This window comes from Lampris incognitus, chromosome 11 (assembly GCF_029633865.1).
Source record: "Lampris incognitus isolate fLamInc1 chromosome 11, fLamInc1.hap2, whole genome shotgun sequence".
NCBI lineage: Eukaryota > Metazoa > Chordata > Actinopteri > Lampriformes > Lampridae > Lampris > Lampris incognitus.
Window position 1 is genome coordinate 54,004,570 of NC_079221.1, and position 25,465 is coordinate 54,030,034.

Consider the following 25,465-nt stretch of genomic DNA (forward strand, 5'->3'; position numbering starts at 1 on the left):
TGTTAAACAGCGACGGTCGTTGGAGGTGTTAGTTTTGACTTTGTTAGTGCTCCATTCAGTGGTCATGAGTCGTTGGAGCCGTTAGTGGCTGACTGTTGTTCTTGGAGGCTAGGCTTCTTGAGTCTCCTGGGTAGAGATGAAAGGACGGCATTGTAAGTGGGAGGTAGGTGGTGTGGCAGACCTCCTCCTCTGTTGAGGGATGGTTTTTCCAGTTTCGCATAGATGGCTTCCTTCACCCCTCTTTCAAACCATCTATCTTCTCTGTCCAAAATGTGTACGTTGCTGTGCTGGAAGGAGTGTGTCTTCTCCTTTAGGTGTAGATAGACTGCTGAGTCTTGTCTTGAGGAGTTTGGCCTTCTGTGTTGGGCCATCCGTTTGTGTAGTGGTTGTTTGGTTTCTCCTATGTAATGGTCAGTGCAGTCCTCATTACATTGTACAGCATACACCAGACTGCTTTTCCGGGTGTGTGGTACACGGTCTTTGGGATGAACCAGTCTTTTTCGGAGTGTGTTGCTGGGTTTGAAGTATACCAGGATGCGGTGTTTGTTAAAAATTCTCCTGAGTTTCTCGGAGACCCCAGAAACATACGGGATGACTATGTTATTCCTTCTGTTCCTCTTCTCCTCATCGCTCACCTGGTTGGTCTTTCTGGAACCTTTTGCAGTTTTCACAAAGGTCCAACTGGGGTAGCCGCAGGTTTTTAAAGCTCCCCTCAGGTGTTTGACCGTCGCTGCTTAACACCGGATCACAAAGAACTTCTGTTTTCAAAACTGAACAAAATATGTTGTAAGTTATAACTTTTCAAGGAACTGTTTTAATTTTGAATTTGATTATACTTTTTATAATGACCAATTAATGAATATATAACTTGATAGAAAAAAATCCACTCAACATGTCAATAGGAGATTATTTTGTACACAAAACCAGCGAAAATATTTTAAGTGGCAAATTCTTACTTACAAACTTGTTGTGGCAGTTTTATGTTAATTTATTTAAAGAAGGTAATAATCACACTGTGGTGGACACGTATTGGGGATATAATTCACCCCAGGAACTAAGGGTTAAGTCAGGGTTGCCCTGGCAGGTTAACTCAGGGTTAAGTTATGGTTGGTCAGCCAGTTTTCTGGTTATTCTTGCCGCTTCTGCTCAGTCGAGCTGTGGTTTTGTTGTCTCTCTGATTTACCGTGGATTAAACAAAGTTGCCTACACGGCTAAAGTGTGAACCTACGGTCTTCTCCGTTCCTTCGGCTCTACAGTAGAACATTTCATTCCCACTCTGGGACCGCCAGTTTTTGCGCGCGCGCGGCGCCCCGACGCGGTAAAATGGGCTATAGCTAAGGAGGAGTTCGCCATCATGGAGCGTCTGGGTATAGTGAGGCGTTCCAACAACCCGTGGGCCTCGCCGCTTCACATGGTGCCCAAGGCGGATGGGTCGTGGCGGCCTTGCGGCGACTTTCGCCGCCTGAACAACGTCACCGCCAATGACCACTATCCCATCCCACACATACAGGACTTTTCCATACGCCTGGCGGGTATCACTACTTTCTCTAAGGTGGACCTGGTGCGCGGCTATCATCAGGTTCCTGTGCGCGCAGAGGACGTGCCCAAGACCGCAGTGATCACCCCGTTTGGGCTTTTTGAGTTCAAGCGCATGCCTTTTGGCTTGAAGGGGGCAGCGCAAACCTTTCAGAGGCTGATGGACTCGGTGTTGCGTGACCTTGCTTTCGTGTTCGTTTATCTCGACGACATATTAGTGGCCAGTCCGTCAGCTGAAGGGCACCTGGCGCACCTGAAACAGGTTTTCCGTCGTCTGGACGAACACGGCCTGATAGTCAACCCGGCCAAGAGTCAGTTTGGACTGCCGGTGATTGACTTCTTGGCGCGGTCCCGTTGCCTTCTAATGTGTTATGGTCGTCCGTGGTGATCACGTAATGGCCACGTAAGAACCACGCCGTTGCTTGGACGCCGTCATGAGACCGTGATGGTTCTGCGTGGGGTTTACGTGTCGAGGTGCAATTCAATGCCACACCTGTAGAGGGCGCTGTTTTTTGTAAAGACTGACCGACCGACCGACCGACCGAGACTCTTGTTATGTATGTCGTCGTCAGCCTCGTAGCCTATTTGTTTATCTTCCGGCTATTGTCCTAGTCACAGTGAACGATGGCGACCGAGGCAGAGCTAGATGAAGAGAGATTGGCGTTGGAGCTCGAAATGATCGAAACCGAGGGAGAAATACTGCTATTACAAATAATAAGGGCTCGACAAAGACAACAAAGAAGGCGACAGCGGATGTGGTTAGTGGACCAATCACAACCAATGCTGCTGCGCTCGGGCTACGTCGCCTCGACGTGCGTCTAGGATTTCGGGGAGGCACACGTCAGGCCCTTGCGGTGGACGTAAGTGGACGTAAGGGGGGGCCGCAAGGACGTAATGGGTGAAAGCTCGGGTATAAATTGCCACCACGTAATAGTATAAATCCCGCATAAAAGGTGCAAGCGGTGGCGGAATTTCCCCGCCCAGTCTCTGTTAAGGCATTGCAGGAATTCTTAGGCGTGGTGAATTTCTATAACCGTTTCCTCCCTCGCGCTGCCCACTTCCTTCAGCCACTTTACGAAGCCCTGCGGCTTAAGAAGGCTAACGACCCTGTCGACTGGACTCCCGAACGGGTCCAGGCCTTTGACGGAGCTAAGTGCGCCCTGGCTAACGCTGCCCTCCTCGCCCATCCCACACCCACGGCGTCCATAGCTTTAACAACCGATGCGTCTGACATAGCCGTGGGGGCTGTGGTTGAACAGCGTGTGGCGAATGCGTGGCAGCCACTCGCATTTTTTAGCCGCAAACTGCGAGAGGGTCGCCCATTCACGGCTTATGTGGATCATAAGCCGCTGACTTTCGCCATGTCCAAGGTGACTGAGCCGTGGTCTGCTCGTCAGCAGCGCCACCTAGCGGCAATCTCCGAGTTCACAATGGACATTCAGCATGTGGCCGGGAAGTCCAACCCTGTTGCTGATTGTCTGTCGTGTGTGCTTGTGTGTCCTGTGGACCTCGGTGTGGATTTCTCCGCTATGGCTGCCGACCAGCCCAGCGACCCGGACGTCCTTGCCCTTAGGTCAACTCGTACCGGTCTCAAGCTAGAGGACGCTGTGATGCAGGAGGGCAGTCCTCCCCTCCTCTGCGATGTCTCCACCGGCCGTCCCCGTCCCGTTGTTCCAGTGGCCTGGCGCCGTCGAGTTTTCGATTCGATTCACTCCCTCTCGCACCCTCGAGTTCGGGCGTCGGTGAAGTTGGTCGGTTCCAAGTTCGTTTAGCCTGGCCTCCGCAAGGAAGTCAAGGGGTCCACCAGCACACTAAATCGCCCCTCGAACCGTTTCCGGTCCCGGCCAGATGTTTCGACCACGTGCATGTGGACCTGGTGGGCCCTCTACCTTCTTCACAGGGTTTACGCACCTGCTAACAATGGTAGATCGGACCACCAGGTGGCCAGAGGCTGTCCCTCTGTCCTCCACAACATCCTCGGATGTTGCACGCGCTTTTCTTTCCTCCTGGGTCGCCCGTTTCGGCACTCCGTCAGATATCACCTCAGACAGGGGCCCCCAGTTCGTGTCAGAGCTCTGTTCGGCACTTGCGCGATCCCTGGTTGTGCAGGTACACCGCTCTACCACGTACCACCCGCAGGCTAACGGCTTGTGTGAACGTTTTCACCGGTCGCTCAAGGCAGCTCTGTGCGCTGCGCTCTCGGATGGTAACTGGGTGGATCGTTTACCTTGGGTTATGCTCGGGTTGCGTTCGGCTCCTAAGGAGGACCTCGACGCTGCGCCCGCTGAGCTGGTGCTCGGTCAGCCGCTCCGCGTCCCTGGGGAATTTTGTCTGGGAGTTCCGCTCCTCGACCCCGTCCGGCCGTTTATCCTTTTTTGTCCGACAGCACTCGGGTTCCAGGCCCCGTTCACCACTGTTTTCCGCGGTCGTTCGTGCCTGCGGAGCTCTTGTCGGCTCGTTTTGTTTTTGTACGGCACGATGCTCACCGCTCGCCCCTCCAACCCCCATACGATGGTCCATTTCGGGTTCTTGAGACGGGTCCTAAGGGTTTTGTGCTGGATATGGGTGGGCGTAGGGAACGTGGCAGGCTTGATAGGCTTAAACCGGCGCACAGGGTGGCAGGCTTAGTTGTGTTTCCGGCCCAGGTTCCCCGTCGGGGTCGCCCTCCTTCCAGGACCCCGGCAGTGTCTTCACGGGTTCAGCATTCTGCTTCTCAGCCGGCTTTGGACTGTGTTTCACCTACTGTTTCGGCTGAGGGACGGCGCAGCCATTATGGCAGGCTGCTTAAGCCTCCAGTGAGACACTCATTTTCTTTCCAGGAGTCCCTTCTGGGTGTTCGGGGGGGGGGGCTGTGTGGCGGACACTAGGGGCTATGCCTCTCACCCAAGCAGGGCTGTGAGCTGGGGGCGTGGTTTACGTTCCCGGGCTTGCTGGTGCAGGGTTGTTCCTGCTGCAGTTGGTTTTTGGAGTTGAGGAATAAACATCAAACTCGCCTTGGTCTCCTGTGTTTTTCCTCATCCTGCCATAGTATCACTATTGATTGTGTTTTATTCCTTATTACTATACTGCTATGGGCTTCTTTATTCAGCTGGTGGCATAGCTGTCCCATTTGGTACCCTACTGAGACAACTAAGTTAGCTGTCCTTTACATCCACTGTGTTGTTGTCGTTCAACAATGCTGCACAGCACATGAGTTGTTTATTTTATGTCTTTATTTCACTGTCCTCCCATGTGACATGATAAACATGACTGATATGATTTATGAATAAAATAATAGTAAAAGCTCCATGTGTTTTGTTTCAGGGTGTAAAGGAGACACTTTACTGACCCAGACTCCAGAGTCTCTCTCAGTCCAGACAGGAGGTCCTGCCTCCATCAGCCAGTGGAGCCATTGGTAATGACTTAGCCTGGTATCATCAGAAACCAGGAGAAGCTCCCACATTCATTATTAATTTCTATTGGGGTTTTATTTCAGGTGGTTACAGCAGCAGTGGCAACGGTTATGATTTCAGAATCACCATCAGTAACATCCAGACAGAGGACACAGGAGTTTACTACTGTCAGCAACATGAAGTCTCACCACTCAAACAGTGACGAAGACCTGCACAAAGACCTTCCTCTGATGAAAGACAAGGTGTCTGTAACAGCTGAACAGGACCCATCAGAAGACATTTCTAGATGAAACAGTGACTTGTCACATTAACCAGACTGCCTGAAATGTGTCTCCACTGATTCAGGAGATGAGCTACAAATATACAAGTAGGCTAACCCACCATATACCTTCAACGTACCCAACAATGTCAAGCCTGGTACTACCAACAACCAGGAACAGTCCCCAAAGCCTTGACTGGCACAGGGACCACTCTCCTGGCAGGAAGTCCCTCTCGGTTCAGCGCCGGCGGATCTGGGGGGGACTTCACCCTGACTGTCACAGCAGTCCAGGCTGAGGACGCAGGGATTTCCTACTGTCAGAGTGATATCTGTGTTCATGGCTGAGCAACCACACAGTGATAGAAGGCTGTACAAACATCTGCCATGTAGGCAGGACCACCTAAGATATAAGACAACTAAGCTGCCTCTTAGACTGTGAAGTCCTACGATTAACAAAGTGCTGCTTGGACACCAGGAGGACAAATCAAATTCTGCTTAGGACCCCAACAAGACTTGAACAGGTCCTGTTCTCAGGTGACATGTCAGTAACACCATATGAACCCGTTCCTTTTCTTCCATACGTGGTGTCAATTTATGGACCTTTTTTGATCTTCATCTTTGGTATTTCGGACATTTATGACACATGCATCTTGAAAGGACACAGTTTAAACACAGGGAACTCTACACAGCATAAACAGTTGATGTGTAGGGATTCACACAGGACATCTATTGCCTACAGGGGGCACACTACAAAGGACCATGCAGTCGGACAAAGGAAAAATGCAAAGTCTGAATGGACAAGAAAACAGAAATCCCTGTGGGGACTGGATCAACATTTTGGCCACAGGATATCCATGGAGGACAATATGGCAAGCTGTTCCAGCTTTTAATGTCCTTTATTATCATAACCAATTCATTTTTTACTTGTTAAAATATCCAATTTTCATATCAGGAATTGAATTTTAAGTAGTTATAATTCACTTTTAAGTAGTTGAAACACCAGTTGTTGATATAAGAGGTTCAGTTGTTGATGTCAGACATTTCGTTTTTGATATCAACAATTATGTTCCAAATGTTGATATTGCAAAAAAAAAAAAAATATTTCAACGATTGGCACTTAAACTACTTAATATCCCACTAATTTAAATTCCAGTTCTCGCTGAAATGAATGGGGGAAAGTTGTAATCCTCAGTAGTTAGGATTTAATTTGATGTCAAGATTTGAATTGTTGATGTGCAAAACTACATTTTAACTAGTTAAAATATCATTTAAAATATAACTTTTGAAAGACAGGATAGTTACAATATCATTTAGAATATAACTTTTGATAGACAGGATAGTTAAAATATCATTTAAAATATAACTTTTGATAGACAGGATAGTTAAAATATCACTTAGAATATAACTTTTGATAGACAGGATAGTTAAAATATCATTTAAAATATAACTTTTGATGGACAGGATAGTTAAAATATCATTTATAATATAACTTTTGATAGACAGGATAGTTAAAATATCACTTAGAATACAAATTTTGATAGACAGGATAGTTAATTTAGAATATAACTTTTGATAGACAGGATAGTTATAATATAATATAGAATATAACTTTTGATTGACAGGATAGTTAAAATATCATTTAGAATATAACTTTTGATAGACAGGATAGAAATAAATGGCGCAGCTAAACAAGCTAGGAAAATATGTCGTGGAATCGGAGATGAAGGATTAAAAAGACTGAACGCCAGTGGTCTCACTGATGATGAAAAGAAAAAGCCTGCCAAACTATGGGACTTCTTTGAAAAACAGCTAAAGTTGAACGTAAATTTCAGAATCCATAGACTGCAACTGATGCAACACAGACAGAAACCACATGAGAATATTGATGATTTTGTGACCAGAGCCAGAACACTAGCACAGAAATGTCAGTTTTCAGACGAAGAGCTTAACGAGCGTATGATTGAGCTTATTATTGCGAGCACTCCCCATGATGCCCTGAGGAATGATCTATACAGCAAACCAAAAGGATGTTCCTTAGCAGAGGTTCTGGCCGAGGGACGAAAATATGAAGCCCTGACAGCAGGCAATGAACAGTTAGACAAACTTAGCCTGTCACACAATGAGAGAATCCACGCTGTGGACAGGGACCGCATAGGTCGTAACTGTGGGAGAAGCCACAAACCACGTCGATGTCCTGCATATGATGATGAATGCAATGCGTGTGGTGCAAAAGGTCAATGGGAGCGGTGCTGCAGGAAGGCCAAACGAGAGCGCCAGGAACACTCCAGCCAGAGCAGGAGCGGGGGAAGTAAGTCCCACACACCACAAGACTAACAGCTCAAGCGCAAAACTTATATAGGCAAAAAGCAACAGAGCAGGACTCGCATACATGCTGTAGAGAGTAGCAGTGAAACAGACAGTGAGAACGAAAGTACTTACCAGAAACAGTTCCACTCCATAACTATCAGTGAAAAGTGCATGCATAGCATAGACAGCAAGTCGGCCAGAGAGGAGGCGTACACAGTCCTGAAGGTGACACCACCTGACCTACCTGGTCGTGGATACACACTACGTCTGAAGATAGACACAGGTGCGTCAGGCAACACACTCCCATTGCGTACCTTCAAGCAGATGTACGGTGAAAATGCATGCACCCAGAAACGACTGAAAAAAACCAACAGGAGGCTATCTGCATACAGTGGTCACGCCATCCCCTGCCTAGGCACCATTGGCATTCCATGCCAGTACAAAGAATCCAAATGGATCAATGCAAAGTTCTATGTTGTAGACGTACCAGGGCCAGCCATAGTTGGGCTGCCAACATGTGAACTGTTAAACCTAGTGACTGTCAATGTAGATGCAGTGACCGAGAAAGGACATGCAAACCAGAAAAAAGCCAACACAAGACAGACAAAACCCAAAATGACCATATCTAACAGTGCAGACCTAAAGAGAGCATACCCAGACCAGTTTGACAAAATTGGCAACTTCAGTGGAAAGGCCAAGCTCTTCCTGAAAAAGGATGCTGAACCATCCATAGACCCACCACGTAAGTGCAGCATTCACATCAAAGACAAACTGAAAGATGAACTGAATAACCTAGTCGAACAAGATGTGTTAAGAAAAGTAGAACAGCACACAGACTGGTGCTCGAGTCTGGCATACAGCACAAAGAAAGACGGTTCCCTTCGCATATGCTTAGACCCCCAAAAGCTTAATGCCAGCCTTAGGAGATGCCCACACAAGATTCCTACTGTGGAGGAACTGAACCCGAAGTTTGCAAATGCAAAAATATTCAGCAAACTTGACGCAAAAGCTGGATATTGGTCAATACACCTAGAGGAAGAGTCACAACTGCTAACCACATTCCGAACTCCATTTGGTAGATACTGCTGGAAACGTTTGCCATTTGGTCTGAGTGTCTCTCAAGATCTCTTCCAGGCAAAGATGGACCAAATCCTGGAGGGGCTCGACGGTGTCGTCAGCATAGCCGATGATATCGCAGTCTACGGAGCAAGCGAAGAGGAGCATGACAGGAACCTGACCAACCTGATGGAGAGAGCAGCCAAGACAGCTATTGTGTTCAACAGTGACAAGTGCAAAATCAAACAGACAAGCATCTCATTCTTTGGCAACCTGTACACAGACAAAGGTATCAAACCTGACCCAGCCAAAATCAGGGACATCCAGAAAATGCCGACACCCCAGAACAAAGATGAACTGAGCAGATTCTTGGGGATGCTGACCTACCTGTCACCCTACATCCCAAAGTTCGCAGACAAAGCACACACACTGAGGGTGCTGCTGAAAAGTGACGTGCCTTGGACATGGGACACTGACCACCAAAAGAGCTTTGAGGACCTGAAATCAGTTATCAACGAACATGACTGCCTGAAGTACTATGATCCAAGCACACCTCTGACACTTGAGGTCGAGCTGGACGAGCGCATTGACGGAATAGAGGCAGAAGTCGAGGATCCAGAGATGCTCACTGTTGCAATGATAAACTTCTCTCCCGAGAAACAGGACGCACTCCGCACGGAAACCACCAGCGACCCCAGACTCAATGCACTGAAAGAGCTGATCCACCAGGGATGGCCAGACAACATCAAAGCTCTACCAAGACAACTACGTGAGTACTGGTCATTCAGAGATGAGCTCGCAGTTGAAGCAGGAGTCATATTCAAAGGCAGACAGGGGCTCATCCCAGACTCCATGACTGATTCTATACTCGAACAGCTGCATGTAGGACACCAGGGCATCGAAAAGACACGGCGACTGGCGAGAGAAAGTGTCTACTGGATCAGAATGAACGATGACATCGAAAGAGTCTGCAGGTCATGTAGCGTATGCGTGGAACATCAGGATGCAAATCCAAAGCAACCTCTCAACCCACACAACACACCGTCAAAACCATGGCAATCCCTAGCTTCTGATCTATTCGAGATCGATGGACATCAGTATTTACAGATTGTGGACAGATATTCTAAGTTCCCTCTAGTGGATGAAATGCCCATGCCTGTGTCCAGCCGGGCAGTTGCACAAAAAATGCCTTACTACAGGTCAGAGCAACACCCATCGACAGTAAACTACCATCACCAGCAGAACTGATCTTCGGAAGGCCGGTCACCACCCTGCTGCTGAGTCGAGGGGACCCAGGCAAGGAGGAAAACCGACTCTACCTGGAGCAGAGAACAGCAAACATGAAGGAACATCATGACCGCAGCAGCGGCAGAGAACTACCTCCACTCGGTCCCGGACAGCACGTATCTGTCCTAAACAAGGAAAAAGGGACTTGGTATCCAGCCACCGTCGTACAAAAGTGCGATGAGATAAGGAGCTACATTGTGCAAACATCAAATGGGAACAAACTCAGACGTGGCAGGAGCCACCTGCGGGAAATTCACCACCCCCATGCACTGAGGAGCGCAAGAACCCGCTTCACAGAACCTCAACGGGACACTCATGCAGCTGGAACTTCTTCCAGCCAAACCTGTGAAACACACAAGACAGTACGCACAAGATATGGAAGAGCTGTTTCCAAACCAGCTCACTACAAGGACTATGAGTAGAGACAATCACACACAAAAGGAGGGCTCTGAATATGTTTGTATTTTGATACTGTAAAAATTGAAAACTTAACAGGGGGGATGTAGTGATATAACGCCATGTATATACACTGGAACTACACTAGGTGTTATGTACTACCCGGACTGTTATTATGGTTACACCACTACCATGTATGGTTATTATGTCTGCCTACTGGGACACGATTAAACCTGAGTTCTATAACCCGGTGTGGTCATTGATCCTCGACCAATACTACCCCAAGTATTACTTCAGCAACTAACCTAGACTGGCTAACCACCAGCGTAGAGTTCGTCACATCCAAACCAGCACATCAATCAATTCCCAAAACATTGGACACTAGCAGCTCTTGCTGTCACCTATCTAGTTACCTTTCCCATGAACCAACCAAGCGCTTAATGTGTTGGTGCAGTGTACCTGTGGATCATAGAAGAGAAACGCATGAGTCCATGTTCACTCCAGCTCGAACCAGTTTATTCTGAGCTGCTTAGGAAGCTGGGAGTAGCTTGACTCCGGGGATCCACAGAAGCGCTACAGCGCCCTCTACTGGCTTGGTGGAGAAACACCCTTACTGCATTGCAATCACGTATCTAAGTTAGATCTAAATCTAAAAAATAGGGGGGGTATAGTTTTTAAGTTAAACTTTTCATTGAGGCTATTTTCAACCCCTTACACTACCACTACCACTACTACTGCTACTGCTACTACCACTACTACCACTACTAATACTACTACCACTACCACTACTACTGGTACTACCACTACTACTACTACTACTACTACTACTACTACTACTGCTACTACCACTACTACTACTACTACTACTGCTACTGCTACTACCACTACTACTACTACTACTACTGCTACTACCACTACTATCAATACTACCACTACTAATACCACTACTGCTACTACCACTACTACTACTACTACTACTTCTGCTACTGCTACTACCACTACTACTACCACTATTACCACTACTAATACTAATACCACTACTACTACCACTACCACTACTACTGCTACTACCACTACTACCACTACTACCAGTACTACTGCTACTACTGCTACTACCACTACTACTACTACTACTGCTACTGCTACTACCACTACTACTACTACTGCTACTGCTACTACCACTACTACTACTACTACTACTGCTACTACCACTACTATCAATACTACCACTACTAATACCACTACTGCTACTACCACTACTACTACTACTACTACTTCTGCTACTGCTACTACCACTACTACTACCACTATTACCACTACTAATACTAATACCACTACTACTACCACTACCACTACTACTGCTACTACCACTACTACCACTACTACCAGTACTACTGCTACTACTGCTACTACCACTACTACTACTACTACTGCTACTGCTACTACCACTAATACTACTACTACTACTACTACTACTGCTACTGCTACTACCACTACTACTGCTACTACTGCTACTGCTACTACCACTACTATCAATACTACCACTACTAATACCACTACTGCTACTACCACTACTACTACTACTACTACTACCACTACTACTGCTACTGCTACTACCACTACTACTACTACTACTGCTACTACCACTACTACCAATACTACCACTACTAATACCACTACTGCTACTACCACTACTACTACTACTACTACTACTACTATCTTCAGCTGCTCCCGTTAGGGGGCGCCACAGTGGATCATCTGTTTCCATCTCTTCCTGTCTTCTACATCTTCCTCTGTCACACCAGCCACCTGCATGTCCTCCCTCACCACATCCATAAACCTCCTCTTTGGCCTTCCTCTTCTCCTCTTCCCTGGCACCTCCATACTCAGCATCCTTCTCCCAGTATACCCAGCATCTCTCCTCCACACATGTCCAAACCATCTCAATCTTGTCTCTCTTGCTTTGTCTCCAAACCGTCCAACCTGAACGGTCCCTCTAATATACTCGTTCCTAATCCTGTCCTTCTTCATCACTCCCAATGAAGATCTTATCATCTTCACCTCTGCCACCTCCAGCTCCACCTCCTGTCTTTACTTCAGTACCACTGTCTCCAAACCATACAACATAGCTGTTCTCACTACCATCTTGTAAACCTTCCCTTTAACTCTTGCTGGTACCCTGCTGTCACACATCACTCCTGACACTCTTCTCCACCCACTCCACCCATCCACATTAATGTGTATTACAGGAACCATAATGTTACTGTCTGTTTTTAGATTTTTTTTTACTCATCTGACTGTTCCTGCGACTTATATTCCAAAGCTACTTCCATCCATCCATCCACCCATCCATCATCCAAACCGCTTATCCTGCTGCCGTTTGGTCATTACTGCAAAACCTGAGAAAAAATCTGCAACTTGCCGTAAGTCGGTTTATATGGCAACAACAACAACAATAATACCAATCATAACAATATCAATAACAATAATAGGTGGCACGGTGTCGCAATGTTTAGCACGGTCGCCGCACAGCAAGAAGGTCCTGGGTTGGAGCCCCGGAGTAGTCCAACCTTGGTGGGTCGCCCCGGGTCGTCCTCTGTGTGGAGTTTGCATGTTCTCCCCGTGTCTGCGTGGGTTTCCTCTGGAGGCTCCGGTTTCCTCCCACAGTCCATAATAAGAAGAACAAGAAGACGAAGATGAAGTATAGCTACTCATCAATAAAGCCATATTGCAAGAGGTCAAATCGAAAAAAAAAGAACTTGTCAACGTTGGTCTTACAAGCATCGCTTTTTCTCATAATAATAATATTAACAGCAATACTACTACTACTACTAATAATACTAACAATTACAATAATAATAATAATAACAGCAATACTAATACTAATAATAATAATAATAATAACAGCAATACTAATATTATTAATAATAATAATAACAATTACAATAATAATAATAATAACAGCAATACTAATACTAATAATAATAATAACAACAATTACAATAATAATAATAACAGCAATACTAATACTAATAATAATAATTACAATAAAAATAATGATAATGATAATATTAGGTACTCCTCAATAAAGCCATATTGTAAGAGGTCAAATCGAAGGAAAAGAACTTGTCAGCAGCTTGGATTGACTACAGGAAGGCATTTGACAGCATGCCACACTCCTGGATAGAGAAGAGCCTCAAGATCCACAGAGTCTGCCCAACAACTGTCAAATTCATCACGGAGAGCATGAAGACCTGGAAGACCACCCTGAATCTCCATCATGCAGAGGGGTGGTTAACATCGAGACCGATCAACATCAGAAGTGGAATCTTCCAAGGGGACTCACTATCACCACTGCTCTTTTGCCTTGTACTAGCAACACTCAGCAGTCTACTGAACAACAGCAGCTATGGGTACAAATCACAGAAAGGCAAACTGACCCATCTGTTCTACATCGATGACCTCAAGATGTTTACCAAGGATGACAATCAGCAGAGGCATAGGGCTTGGAAGTTTGGTAGGAAGGTGTCCTACTGATGATTCAGTAACACCTCCAGCAAAAAAATAATCTAACTGATAAACGATGGTTGGGGGAAACAATACAAATACTATGACTTGTGTAATGATGGCTTGGCTAACACAGCACTGGCAGGCCTCATATCCACCAGCCTTTTCACTACTTCTCACTACTAACTAACACAGACCTTCTTCTTTTTGGTCCCCGCAGGACAAGAGAGGCAACACTTCTAGTCAAGGCTGTGATGACAAGTGCATCCCCATGAAATACAGATACTTTTGGTTGTTTTACACCAGGCTGGGAGGGTCACAAGCAAAGATGAGGGGTCAAGGTGAGTCTGGGAGCGGGTGAAGACCGAGACAGCAAGGCACAAAGTGAGAAAGAGACGTGACGGTAATGAAAGAGAGGAGGAGAAAAAGAGCAGTCGACAGCGTGAGGACAGAAAAGTGGAAACTCCAGAAAAAGGAAGATAAAGTGAAAAGTGAGCTGGAGACAGAAAGACACCCCCCCTCCCCCTTAGTCAGCGTAGTGCATGATGGCCTCAACGTAGCTTCCTGGAAACAGGCCTGTGGTGGCGTTCATCACACCTTCATACCAGCCATCCTCGTTTTTCTTGATTACACAGATAATGGCTCCTCTTGGAAGGACAACTCGTCCTCCTGATCAGCCATGTAGTCATAGATGGCCACCACTAGAGGGAGACAAACACGCAGTTAAGCACGCTGCTGGTTAACAGTAAACCAACAATAACATTAACAACTTGTAGTACAAGTAATATTCACAGTGCTTATATTACCACTATTATTACTAATTATTAGTACTATTAAAGCTAAGTACTACAAACACAGCTATCACTGCTCCTACGAGAGACACTACCATTATAACTACTGCTGTGACCACTACTCCCACTAATAAAGAAAATAGACTGTGATAATAATCACATCTTTAGGTCTGTTACTACTAGTTCTACTGTGATTACTATTACCACCACCAACACTGCCAACACTATATTTATTAACAACAATAATAATGAGAAAAAACACAATAATAACAATTCCATGTCTTTTGTGCTGGATAAGATCTAATCTCGTAATGATGACATGGTGTTGACATATTGGCTGCTTTAAGCATCGAAATTGCGATGTTCATCTTCTTTTGTTCTTTACTCTCATCCCAGCTGTTGTCTCGCTTGGTCCATATGTTGTGCTGATGGTTAGCATCTGGTTTTAGAATCAGTCTCTTCGTAAATCCTCTACCTTTCTCAAGGTAGGTTGTTGGAGCCCAGGGAGGGTCCTCCTCTGTACAGGGGTCATTGTACTCAACTAAAGCGGACTCCTCCTCTTCCTCACCTTCCTCTAATGGCTGATCACGGGGCCAGACCTCATCAGGCCCTGATTGACCCTCAACAGCTGAGGAAGGGGGAGAGGATCGTGTGAGACTGGGAAAATGGGTCGGGAGGGAGGGAGGAGGTTATTATATAGCTGGAGATTCAGATCGTACGACTGTGGCACTCAACCATGTGTCGTGAAGAGCTGTGTGTACACAGGTTTTCTTTCAGACCAACACTACAGCTGCTGAGCTCACTGACCATTCCTCCTGTGTTTGGCTGAAGGTGTGTGGTCAGTGAACTCATCTGAAGTACAGTACACTCCAGACGTCTCTCTCCCCAGCAACGCCCTCCAGCTCCTCCTGGGGTTTCCAAGGCGTTCCCAGGCCAGATTGGACATGTAGTCCCTCCAGCGAGTTCTGGGTCTACCCCGAGATCTCCTCCCAGTTGGCCGTACCCAGTAAACCTCCAAAGGAAGGCGCCCAGGAGGCATCCTAATCAGATGCCTGAACCACCTCCACTGGCTCATTTCGACGCGAAGGAGCAGCGGCTCTACTCTGAGCTCCCTCCGGATGTCCGAGCTCCTCACCCTATCTCTAAGGCTGAGCCCAGACACCCTACGGAGGACACTCATTCTGTATCCACGATCTCACCCTTTAGGTCACTACCCAAAGTTCATGACCATAGGTGAGGGTTGGAACGAAGATTGAGTGGTAAATTGAGAGCTTTGCCTTCCGGCTCAGCTCCTTCTTCACCAAAACGGTTCGGTACGACTTCCGCATTACAGCTGATGCTGCACCAATCCGCCTGTAAATCTCCTGCTCCGTCCTACCCTCACTCGTGAACAAGACCCCGAGATACTTGAACCCTGTCACTTAAGGCAACAACTCATTCACAACCCGGAGGGGGCAATCCACCATTTTCCGGTAGAGGACCATGGCCTCAGACTTGGAGGTGCTGACTCTCATCCCGGCCATTTCCCACTCCGCTGCAAACCGCCCCAGTGCTCGCTGGAGGTCACGTTCTGATGAAGCCAACAAAACCACATCATCTGCTAAGAGCAGAGACGCAATTCTGAGGTTCCCAAAACGGACACACTTCTTACCTTGGCGGCGCTTGAGATCTTGTCCATGAATATCACAAACAGAATCGGAGACAAGGGACAACCTTGGCGGAGTCCGACACCCACTGAAAATGTGTTTGACTTTGTGCCGAGAATGCAGACACAGCTCTCACTTTGGTTATACAAGGACCGGATGGCTTGTAGCAACTATCCCGGTACCCCATACCCCCATTATTATTATTATTATTATTATTATTGTTATTATTGTTATTATTATTGTTATTATTAATTATTTCCAGTGTTTTCTGTTTCCTCCAAAAAACATTTCCCTTGGGATTGAGACTCTTTCTCACTACACATACAACCAAATAGTTTTAACACCAGAAATGTTAAAATTGGACACAACATTGACAAATGATAAAAACCAAAAGAAAAAGAAAAATTAGGTCATTCTAAAATATGAGTGCTTTTATTAAACTTTAAATAAATGTCAGGATGATATTTTGAAAAGATATTTGGGCAACAAATTATCAATGTTGTTAAGTAAAACTTCTGCTTTCAAAACTGAACAAAATATATTCCAATTTCTAACTTTTCCAGGAATTATTTTAATTTTGAGATTGATTATACGTTTTATAATTACCACTAAATAAATATATAACTTGATAGAAAAAAAATCCACTCGACATGTCAATAGGAGATTATTTTGTACACAAAACCAACGAAAATATTTTCAGTGGCAAATTCTTACTTACATACTTGTGGCAGTTTTATGTTAATTTATTTAAAGAAGGTAATAATCACACCATTAATGATCAACTGATTTTAATTATTGCACCATGTAGGTGAACACATCATTAAACATGTTGGTGCATCAGGTTATATTTGGTTAAAATCATGATTCTTTCCATTGCTCTCAAACAACAAGGCAACGTGACTGAAAACTCTGAAATCAGCAGTTTTCTAAACATATTGTGTGAAGCACCGACTTTTATCAATGGATGACCACATTTATTTTGTCCATTTTCTGAGGAGGCTAAACTCTGGTTTCAGAGGTTGGGGGATTCAGTAATTGTTCAAAGTAAATCTCACACTTTCATGTCATGTAGGATTTACTTTCCATTTTATTGAAATGGTACTTTTTGTGTGATCATAGGATGTATACAGATGTGAGGACAACAAAAGAGAAACACTGACAAAACTGACAAATTTGAAAAGAATATTTAATATTTTTTTTATTTGTGCATTAGTATGAAACCAGTAATACAATAACAATAATAGAATAGAAAAATAGACAATGCAACTAATACCATATATTAGAAGAAGACCAAGAACAACCTATTAGTACAATTATATGTTTATTATTATAATTATTATTATTACTATTATTATCATTATTATTATTATTATTATTACTATTGCTATTATTATTATTATCATTATTGTTATTATCATTACTGTTATTAATGGTGATGTTGTTGTTATAGAGCTTACCGTATGTCCCAGCTGGCAGATCAGTCACTGTGAAACAGAGGGAGGTTTTTGTACGGCTCTCTATCACCGTGTGAACACATACTGACTATTGATATTGTGTTGACTCAGACAGTAGTAAACTGCTGTATCCTCAGCCTGGACTCCACTGATGGTCAGGGTGAAGTCAGTCCCAAACCCACTGCCACTAAACCTCGATGGAGTTCCTGACTGAAGAGTGTTTGCGTAATAAATGAAGAGTTTAGGAGTTTCTCCAGGTTTCTGTTGGTACCAGGAGATAAGTGGATTGCCCTCATGAATATGAGGAGGTTGACTCAGTTTGCATGCCAGACTGACTGATTCTCCTACATTGGCAGCTTTCATTGAAGGAGTCTGAGTCACAGTGACCTGACTGCTTGATCCTGAAAACAGAAACACACAAACAGACTGAAAGTGAAGGCCTTCATTGTCTCACATGTACATCTGGAAATCTCTGTGAAAGGACAGATGTGTTACTCATTACATCACATAAACACATAGAATTCCTTTTTTCAGGTGTTGTTTTAACTGAAACTCAACAGTGTAAAACACAAACAGGGACTTGGTAGAAACAATGTGCAGGTGGGGAAACACAAACTGGTGAGATCAGAGAAAGTTCTTTCAGGAGAGGAAAAGTTGAGATGAGGAAAACAAGGAAGACAGTGAATCATCTCTGCCGGTCTTACCTTGAATAAAGGCAGCACATGTCAGGATGAAAATGCTGCTCCAACACATGGTTTTTACCTTTGCTGTCACAATGAACAAGTGTTGGTGGCTTTGCTTTGGACTTGCAGAGTTATAAAGGTTTCATGAGCACTGAAGCATGTCCTTCAAACAAGAAGGGTCCTCTCTATGCAAATGAGCTTCCTGGTGAGACTGCTGTTAGTAGCAGATGTGTATATCATGTCCTGTGAGGACACACCGTCTTGTGTGTGCTCCAGCCACTTATTACAGTAGTCACCACCACCTTCTGTGACTAATGCCAAGTTAGATGAAGAAGAAATGATCTTGGATTAAGAACACTCTATAACACTTCGTAACACCTTGAGAAGTTATGTGAAATTGTCATGCTTTGATTTTATGATATTCAGATTATACCGTTCACACACTGGAACACAAATCCAGTTCATGATGAAACTGGAAGAAAAAAAAAAACTTCTCTCAGGGTTTTTCATTTATGTCCAAATACAAGCTCCCCTACATATGCAGATCTTCTTGTTTGTCTTTCAGCTTGTTTCCTGTTTCTCAGGGGTCACCACAGTGGATTTTACAGTTTCCATCGTACTGATGGAAACTGGGCGCAGCACCAATGGAGGCCGTTGTTAACCCAGGCCTTGACAGATCCGGTCTGGTCTTGTCCTCACCTTTAAGTCCCTTAATAACCTAGCTCCTTCGTATCTTTCTGTACTCCTTCATATCCACACGCCCTCCCACACTCTCAGATCCTCTTCTGCTCTCTAACTCACTGCACCTTTGGCCCGCTTGACTACCATGGGGTCTAGAGCCTTCAGTCATTCTGCCCCCCGCCTATGGACCTCTCTCCCACAAGACAGTCACAAGACTGACTCTCTTTCAACCTTCAAATCTCATCTCAAAACGCACCTTTTCAAACTGGCATATTCAGTCTGATCCACGCTTCATTGAGTTTGGTGCAGATGATGATGTTATACTTATCTGTTGTGTTAACTTCTTATTGTCTACCTGCTTTGTTTTGATGCTCTGCTGTCTGATACAGTGCTGCTTGTTTTTTACTGTGTTCTGTAAGGTGCCCACAGATAAAATGTTTTATTGTTATTATTATCATCATCATCATCATAATTTATTTATTTATTTACTTATTTATTTTGCTCTTTTTTTATCAGCAAAACGATTTGACAAAATTCACGCTGGATACCCTCCCTGACACAACCAGTAACCCTCTGGACGGGAGTTTCAAATAACCTCCCTGAAATCAGTTGCTATTGTCTAACATTCCTGATTGTTGTGTCCAGAGATGAACTTAATCCCAAATCAAGTATTGTCTGAGAAGATCTGTGCACCAATAAGAAACAAACAGGCGAGAACAAGACTGGGTGCTAACTGAAGCTACAGTCTACTACTACTACTACTACTACTACTTCTACTGCTATTACTACTACTACTACTACTGCTACTGCTACTAATACAACTACTACTACTACTACTACTACCACTACTACTACTACTGCTGCTAGTACTACTACTACGGCTACTACTATTACTACTACTACTACTGCTACTACTGCTACTGCTACTAATACTACTACTACTACTACTACTACGGCTACTACTACAGCTACTACTACTACGGCTACTACTACTACTACTACTACTGCTACTACTACTACTACTGCTACTACTTTCGGCTGCTCCTGTTAGGGGTCGTCACTGCGGATCATCCATTTCAGTCTAAGTCTAAGATAGTCTAAGTCTAAGTCAGTGTAAGTCTAAGACAGGGGCATGGACACACGTGCTGTTGCATCATGGTACTTTTTTGTTTCTAAACTGTGTTGAAACAGTTAAGTTGTGTTCCACTTGATGTCTGACGTCAGAAATTCTAGCTGGTTGGTCACAAAAAGAAGTGCTGCACCTCCCAGTGGCCAGACTGGAAATAACAGGGGACAAATATGGACACCCACAAGAGACTGACGTTAATATGGCTGGCATTATGTCAGTAATATTTGGCAATGTAAACTGGCCCATTACCAAAGAAATGTATCAGCTGTGTTGTAAATTAATATTTCAAACTTGTGTTTGGCCATTTAACACACAGTTTTTATTTTTCATAAAGTTTGAGACCATTCAATGTTGAAAATCAAAATTATATGTATTTAAGAGAAAACCCAGCCACTGAGGATGCACAAGCCAGTGCATCCTTAGTGCCGGTCCCAAGCCCGGACAAATGGGGAGGGTTGCGTCAGGAAGGGCATCCGGCGTAAAATCTTTGCCAAATCAAATATGCGGATCATAAATAAGACTTACATACCGGATCAGTCGAGGCCCGGGTTACCAACGACCGCCACCGGTACTGTTAACCAGCAGGGTGTCGGTGGAAACTATGCTACTGTTGGGCGAAGGAGAAGGAGAGGGGGAAAGCATGTCCAGAGGCAGCTAGAGAGGAGGAAGGGTAGGCATGTGGAGGTGAGAGTTGGAACTTTGAATGTTGGCACTATGACTGGTAAAGGGAGAGAGCTGGCTGACATGATGGAAAGAAGAAAGGTAGGCAGGTGGGTTCAAACTCTTCTACCACGGTGTGAATGGGAGGAGTAATGGGGTAGGGGTCATTCTGAAGGAAGAGTATGTCAAGAGTGTGCTGGAGGTGAAGAAAGTGTCAGACAGAGTGATGAGTATGAAGCTGGAAATTGAAGGTTTATTGCTGAATGTTATCAGCGCATATGCCCCGCAAGTTGGGTGTGAGTTGGATGAAAAAGAAGAATTCTGGAGTGAGTTGGACGACATGGTGGAGAGGGTACCCAAGGAGGAGAGAGTGGTGATTGGAGCCGACTTCAATGGACATGTTGGTGAAGGGAACAGAGGTGATGAGGAGGTGATGGGAAGGTATGGAGTCAAGAAGAGAAATGTGGAAGGACAGATGGTGGTGGGTTTTGCGAAAAGGATGGAAATGGCTGTGGTGAATACATATTTTTAGAAGAGGGAGGAACACAGGGTGACGTACAAGAGTGGAGGAAAGTGCACACAGGTGGACTATATCTTATGGAGAAGGCGCCATCTAAAAGGGATTGGAGACTGCAAGGTGGTGACAGGGGAGAACGTAGCTAGGCAGCATCGGATGGTGGTCTGTAGGATGACTTTGGAGACCAAGAAGAGGAAGCGAGTGAAGACACAGCCGAAGATCAAATGGTGGAAGTTGAAGAAGGAAGACTGTTGTGTGGAGTCAAGGCAGGAGTTAAGGCAGGCACTGGGTGGTAGTGAAGAGTTGCCAGATGGCTGGAAAACCACTGCAGAAATAGTGAGGGAGACAGCTAGGAAGGTACTTGGTGTGTCATCAGGACAGAGGAAGGAAGACAAGGCGACTTGGTGGTGGAATGAGGAAGTACAGCAAATTATACAGAGGAAAAGGTTGGCAAAGAAGAAGTGGGATAGTAAGAGAGATGAAGAAAGTAGACAGGAGTACAAGGAGATGCAGCGTAAAGTGAAGAGAGAGGTGGCAAAGGCAAAGGAAAAGGCGTATGGTGAGTTGTATGACAGATTAGACACTAAGGAAGGAGAAAAGGACTTGTACCGATTGGCTAGACAGAGGGACCGAGCTGCAAAGGATGTGCAGCAAGTTAGGGCGATCAAGGATAGAGATGGAAATGTGCTGACAAGCGAGGAGAGTGTGCTGAGAAGGTGGAAGGAGTACTTTGAGGGGCTGATGAATGAAGAAAATAAGAGAGAGAGAGAAGGTTGGATGATGTAGGGATAGTGAATCAGGAAGTTCAGCAGATTAGCAAGGAGGAAGTGAGGGCAGCAATGAAGAGGATGAAGAGTGGAAAGGCAGTTGGTCCTGATGACATACCTGTGGAGGCATGGAGGTGTTTAGGAGAGATGGCAGTGGAGTTTTTAACTAGATTGTTTAACACAATCCTGGAAAGTGAGAGGATGCCTGAGGAGTGGAGAAGAAGCATACTGGTACCGATTTTCAAGAACAAGGGCGATGTGCAGAGGTATAAAGTTGATCAGCCACAGCATGAAGATATGGGAAAGAGTAATAGAAGCTAGGTTAAGAGGAGAGGTGATGATCAGCGAGCAGCAGTATGGTTTCATGCCACGAAAGAGCACCACAGATGTGATGTTTGCTTTGAGAATGTTGATTGACAAGGAGAGAGAAGGCCAGAAAGAGTTGCATTGTGTCTTTGTAGATTTAGAGAAAGCATATGACAGAGTGCCGAGAGAGGAGGTGTGGTATTGTATGAGGAAGTCAGGAGTTGCAGAGAAGTATGTAGGAGTGGTGCAGGATACGTATGAGGGAAGTGTGACAATGGTGAGGTGTGCGGTTGGAATGACAGATGGGTTCAAGGTGGAGGTGGGATTACATCAAGGATCGGCTCTTAGCCCTTTCTTGTTTGCAATGGTGATGGACAGGTTGATGGACAAGATCAGGCAGGAGTCTCCATGGACAATGATGTTCGCGGATGACATTGTGATCTGTAGCGAGAGTAAGCTGCAGGTTGAGGAGAGCCTGGAGAGGTGGAGGTATGCACTGGAGAGAAGAGGAATGAAAGTCAGTAGGAGCAAGACGGAATACCTATGCGTGAATGAGAGAGAGGACAGTGGAATGGTCAGGATGCAAGGAGTGGAGGTGACAAAGGCATCTGAGTTTAAATACTTGGGGTCAACTGTCCAAAGTAACGGGGAGTGCAGTAGAGAGGTGAAAAAGAGAGTGCAGGCAGGGTGGAGTGGGTGGAGAAGTGTGTCAGGAGTGATTTGCGACAGAAGGGTATCAGCAAGAGTTAAAGGGAAAGTTTACAAGATGGTTGTGAGACCAGCTATGTTATATGGTTTGGAGACAGTGGCACTGACGAAAAGACAGGAGGTGGAGCTGGAGGTGGCAGAGTTGAAGATGCTAAGATTTTCACAGGGAGTGACGAAGAAGGACAGGATTAGGAACGATTATATTAGAGGGACCGCTCAGGTTGGACGGTTTGGAGACAAAGCAAGAGAGACAAGATTGAGATGGCTTGGACATGTGTGGAGGAGAGATGCTGGGTATATTGGGAGAAGGACGCTGAATATGGAGCTGCCAGGGAAGAGGAGAAGAGGAAGGCCAAAGAGGAGGTTTATGGATGTGGTGAGGGAGGACATGCAGGTGGCTGGTGTGACAGAGGAAGACGCAGAAGACAGGAAGAAATGGAAACGGATGATCCGCTGTGGCGACCCCTAACGGGAGCAGCCGAAAGTAGTAGTAGATGTATTTAAGAGAAGACATTGTGAATAATGCTGTGTACTATTATGCTAATCAGCCTTGCTGAGCTCTAATAAGTGCCTCTTGGTGACCTACAGACTGAAAAGAAACCCTCTGAGTTTCACACTTCACCTTAAAGGACCAAACGACCCCATTTATCCAGTAAGAAGTTGAAATGTCGGACTTTCCAGCACATCCGGAACACATAAGTGCATAGTGTAGTGTATGTTTTTGTGCTCACATTAAAATGTGTACTCACAACTCTTTTAACAGAGATATATTCCACATGCGTCTTTGAAAAATGTAGAAAACACCAAGGTCATGTCCACCATGACCCTCCAACCGCAGGAAGCAAGGCTTGACTCACACGTTTCACACACAATGATTTGTGACACAAGCAACATGTTCTGCTGCCAGGGACAAAAGCATCGCATCACAGAGCGACTGTCCACCTGAGCCATAACCACTCTCTCTTTGCTCAGACAGACAGGAAGTACAGAGGCAAACAGGACTTGAACTTCCTTCATCTGCTACACAGAGGAAGAGAGTTCATGTCGCTCCTTAATCTGCTGTCGTTCCATTGCTGTTTGCTTTCTGCTAGTTTGGTGAGATAAGACATCACTGGTGCCAAAGTCTCTCTCCTGGTGTCTTCCTGTTCCCTCCTCTCATCTGTCTTAAAAGAGTCATCAATCCACCCGCACCCCCCATCCCCCCATATGTGTGGTATTCTCACCCCTCTGATCAGAGGAAGATGAGGTTTTCCGCAGCAGGAAGAGAGCTGGGTTTATTCTCCATGGTTACGCTGCTGCATCGAGGGCTGTTGAGAAGGACACGTCTGTGTGTGGGTGGTTTGGTTAAGGTGGAGGTTGGAGGGATGGGGTAGGGCTTGGAAGTTTGGTAGGAAGGTGTCCTACTGATGACTCAGTAACACCTCCAGCAAAAAAATAATCTAACTGATAAACGATGGTTGAGGGAAACAATACAAATACTATGACTTGTGTAATGATGGCTTGGCTAACACAACACTGGCAGGCCTCATATCCACCAGCCTTTTCACTACTTCTCACTACTAACTAACACAGACCTTCTTCTTTTTGGTCCCCGCAGGACAAGAGAGGCAACACTTCTAGTCAAGGCTGTGATGACAAGTGCATCCCCATGAAATACAGATACTTTTGGTTGTTTTACACCAGGCTGGGAGGGTCACAAGCAAAGATGAGGGGTCAAGGTGAGTCTGGGAGTGGGTGAAGACCGAGACAGCAAGGCACAAAGTGAGAAAGAGACGTGACGGTAATGAAAGAGAGGAGGAGAAAAAGAGCAGTCGACAGCGTGAGGACAGAAAAGTGGAAACTCCAGAAAAAGGAAGATAAAGTGAAAAGTGAGCTGGAGACAGAAAGACACCCCCCCTCCCCCTTAGTCAGCGTAGTGCGTGATGGCCTCAACGTAGCTTCCTGGAAACAGGCCTGTGGTGGCGTTCATCACACCTTCATACCAGCCATCCTCGTTTTTCTTGATTACACAGATAATGGCTCCTCTTGGAAGGACAACTCGTCCTCCTGATCAGCCATGTAGTCATAGATGGCCACCACTAGAGGGAGACAAACACGCAGCTAAGCACGCTGCTGGTTAACAGTAAACCAACAATAACATTAACAACTTGTAGTACAAGTAATATTCACAGTGCTTATACTACCACTATTATTACTAATTATTAGTACTATTAAAGCTAAGTACTACAAACACAGCTATCGCTGCTCCTACGAGAGACACTACCATTATAACTACTGCTGTGACCACTACTCCCACTAATAAAGAAAATAGACTGTGATAATAATCACATCTTTAGGTCTGTTACTACTAGTTCTACTGTGATTACTATTACCACCACCAACA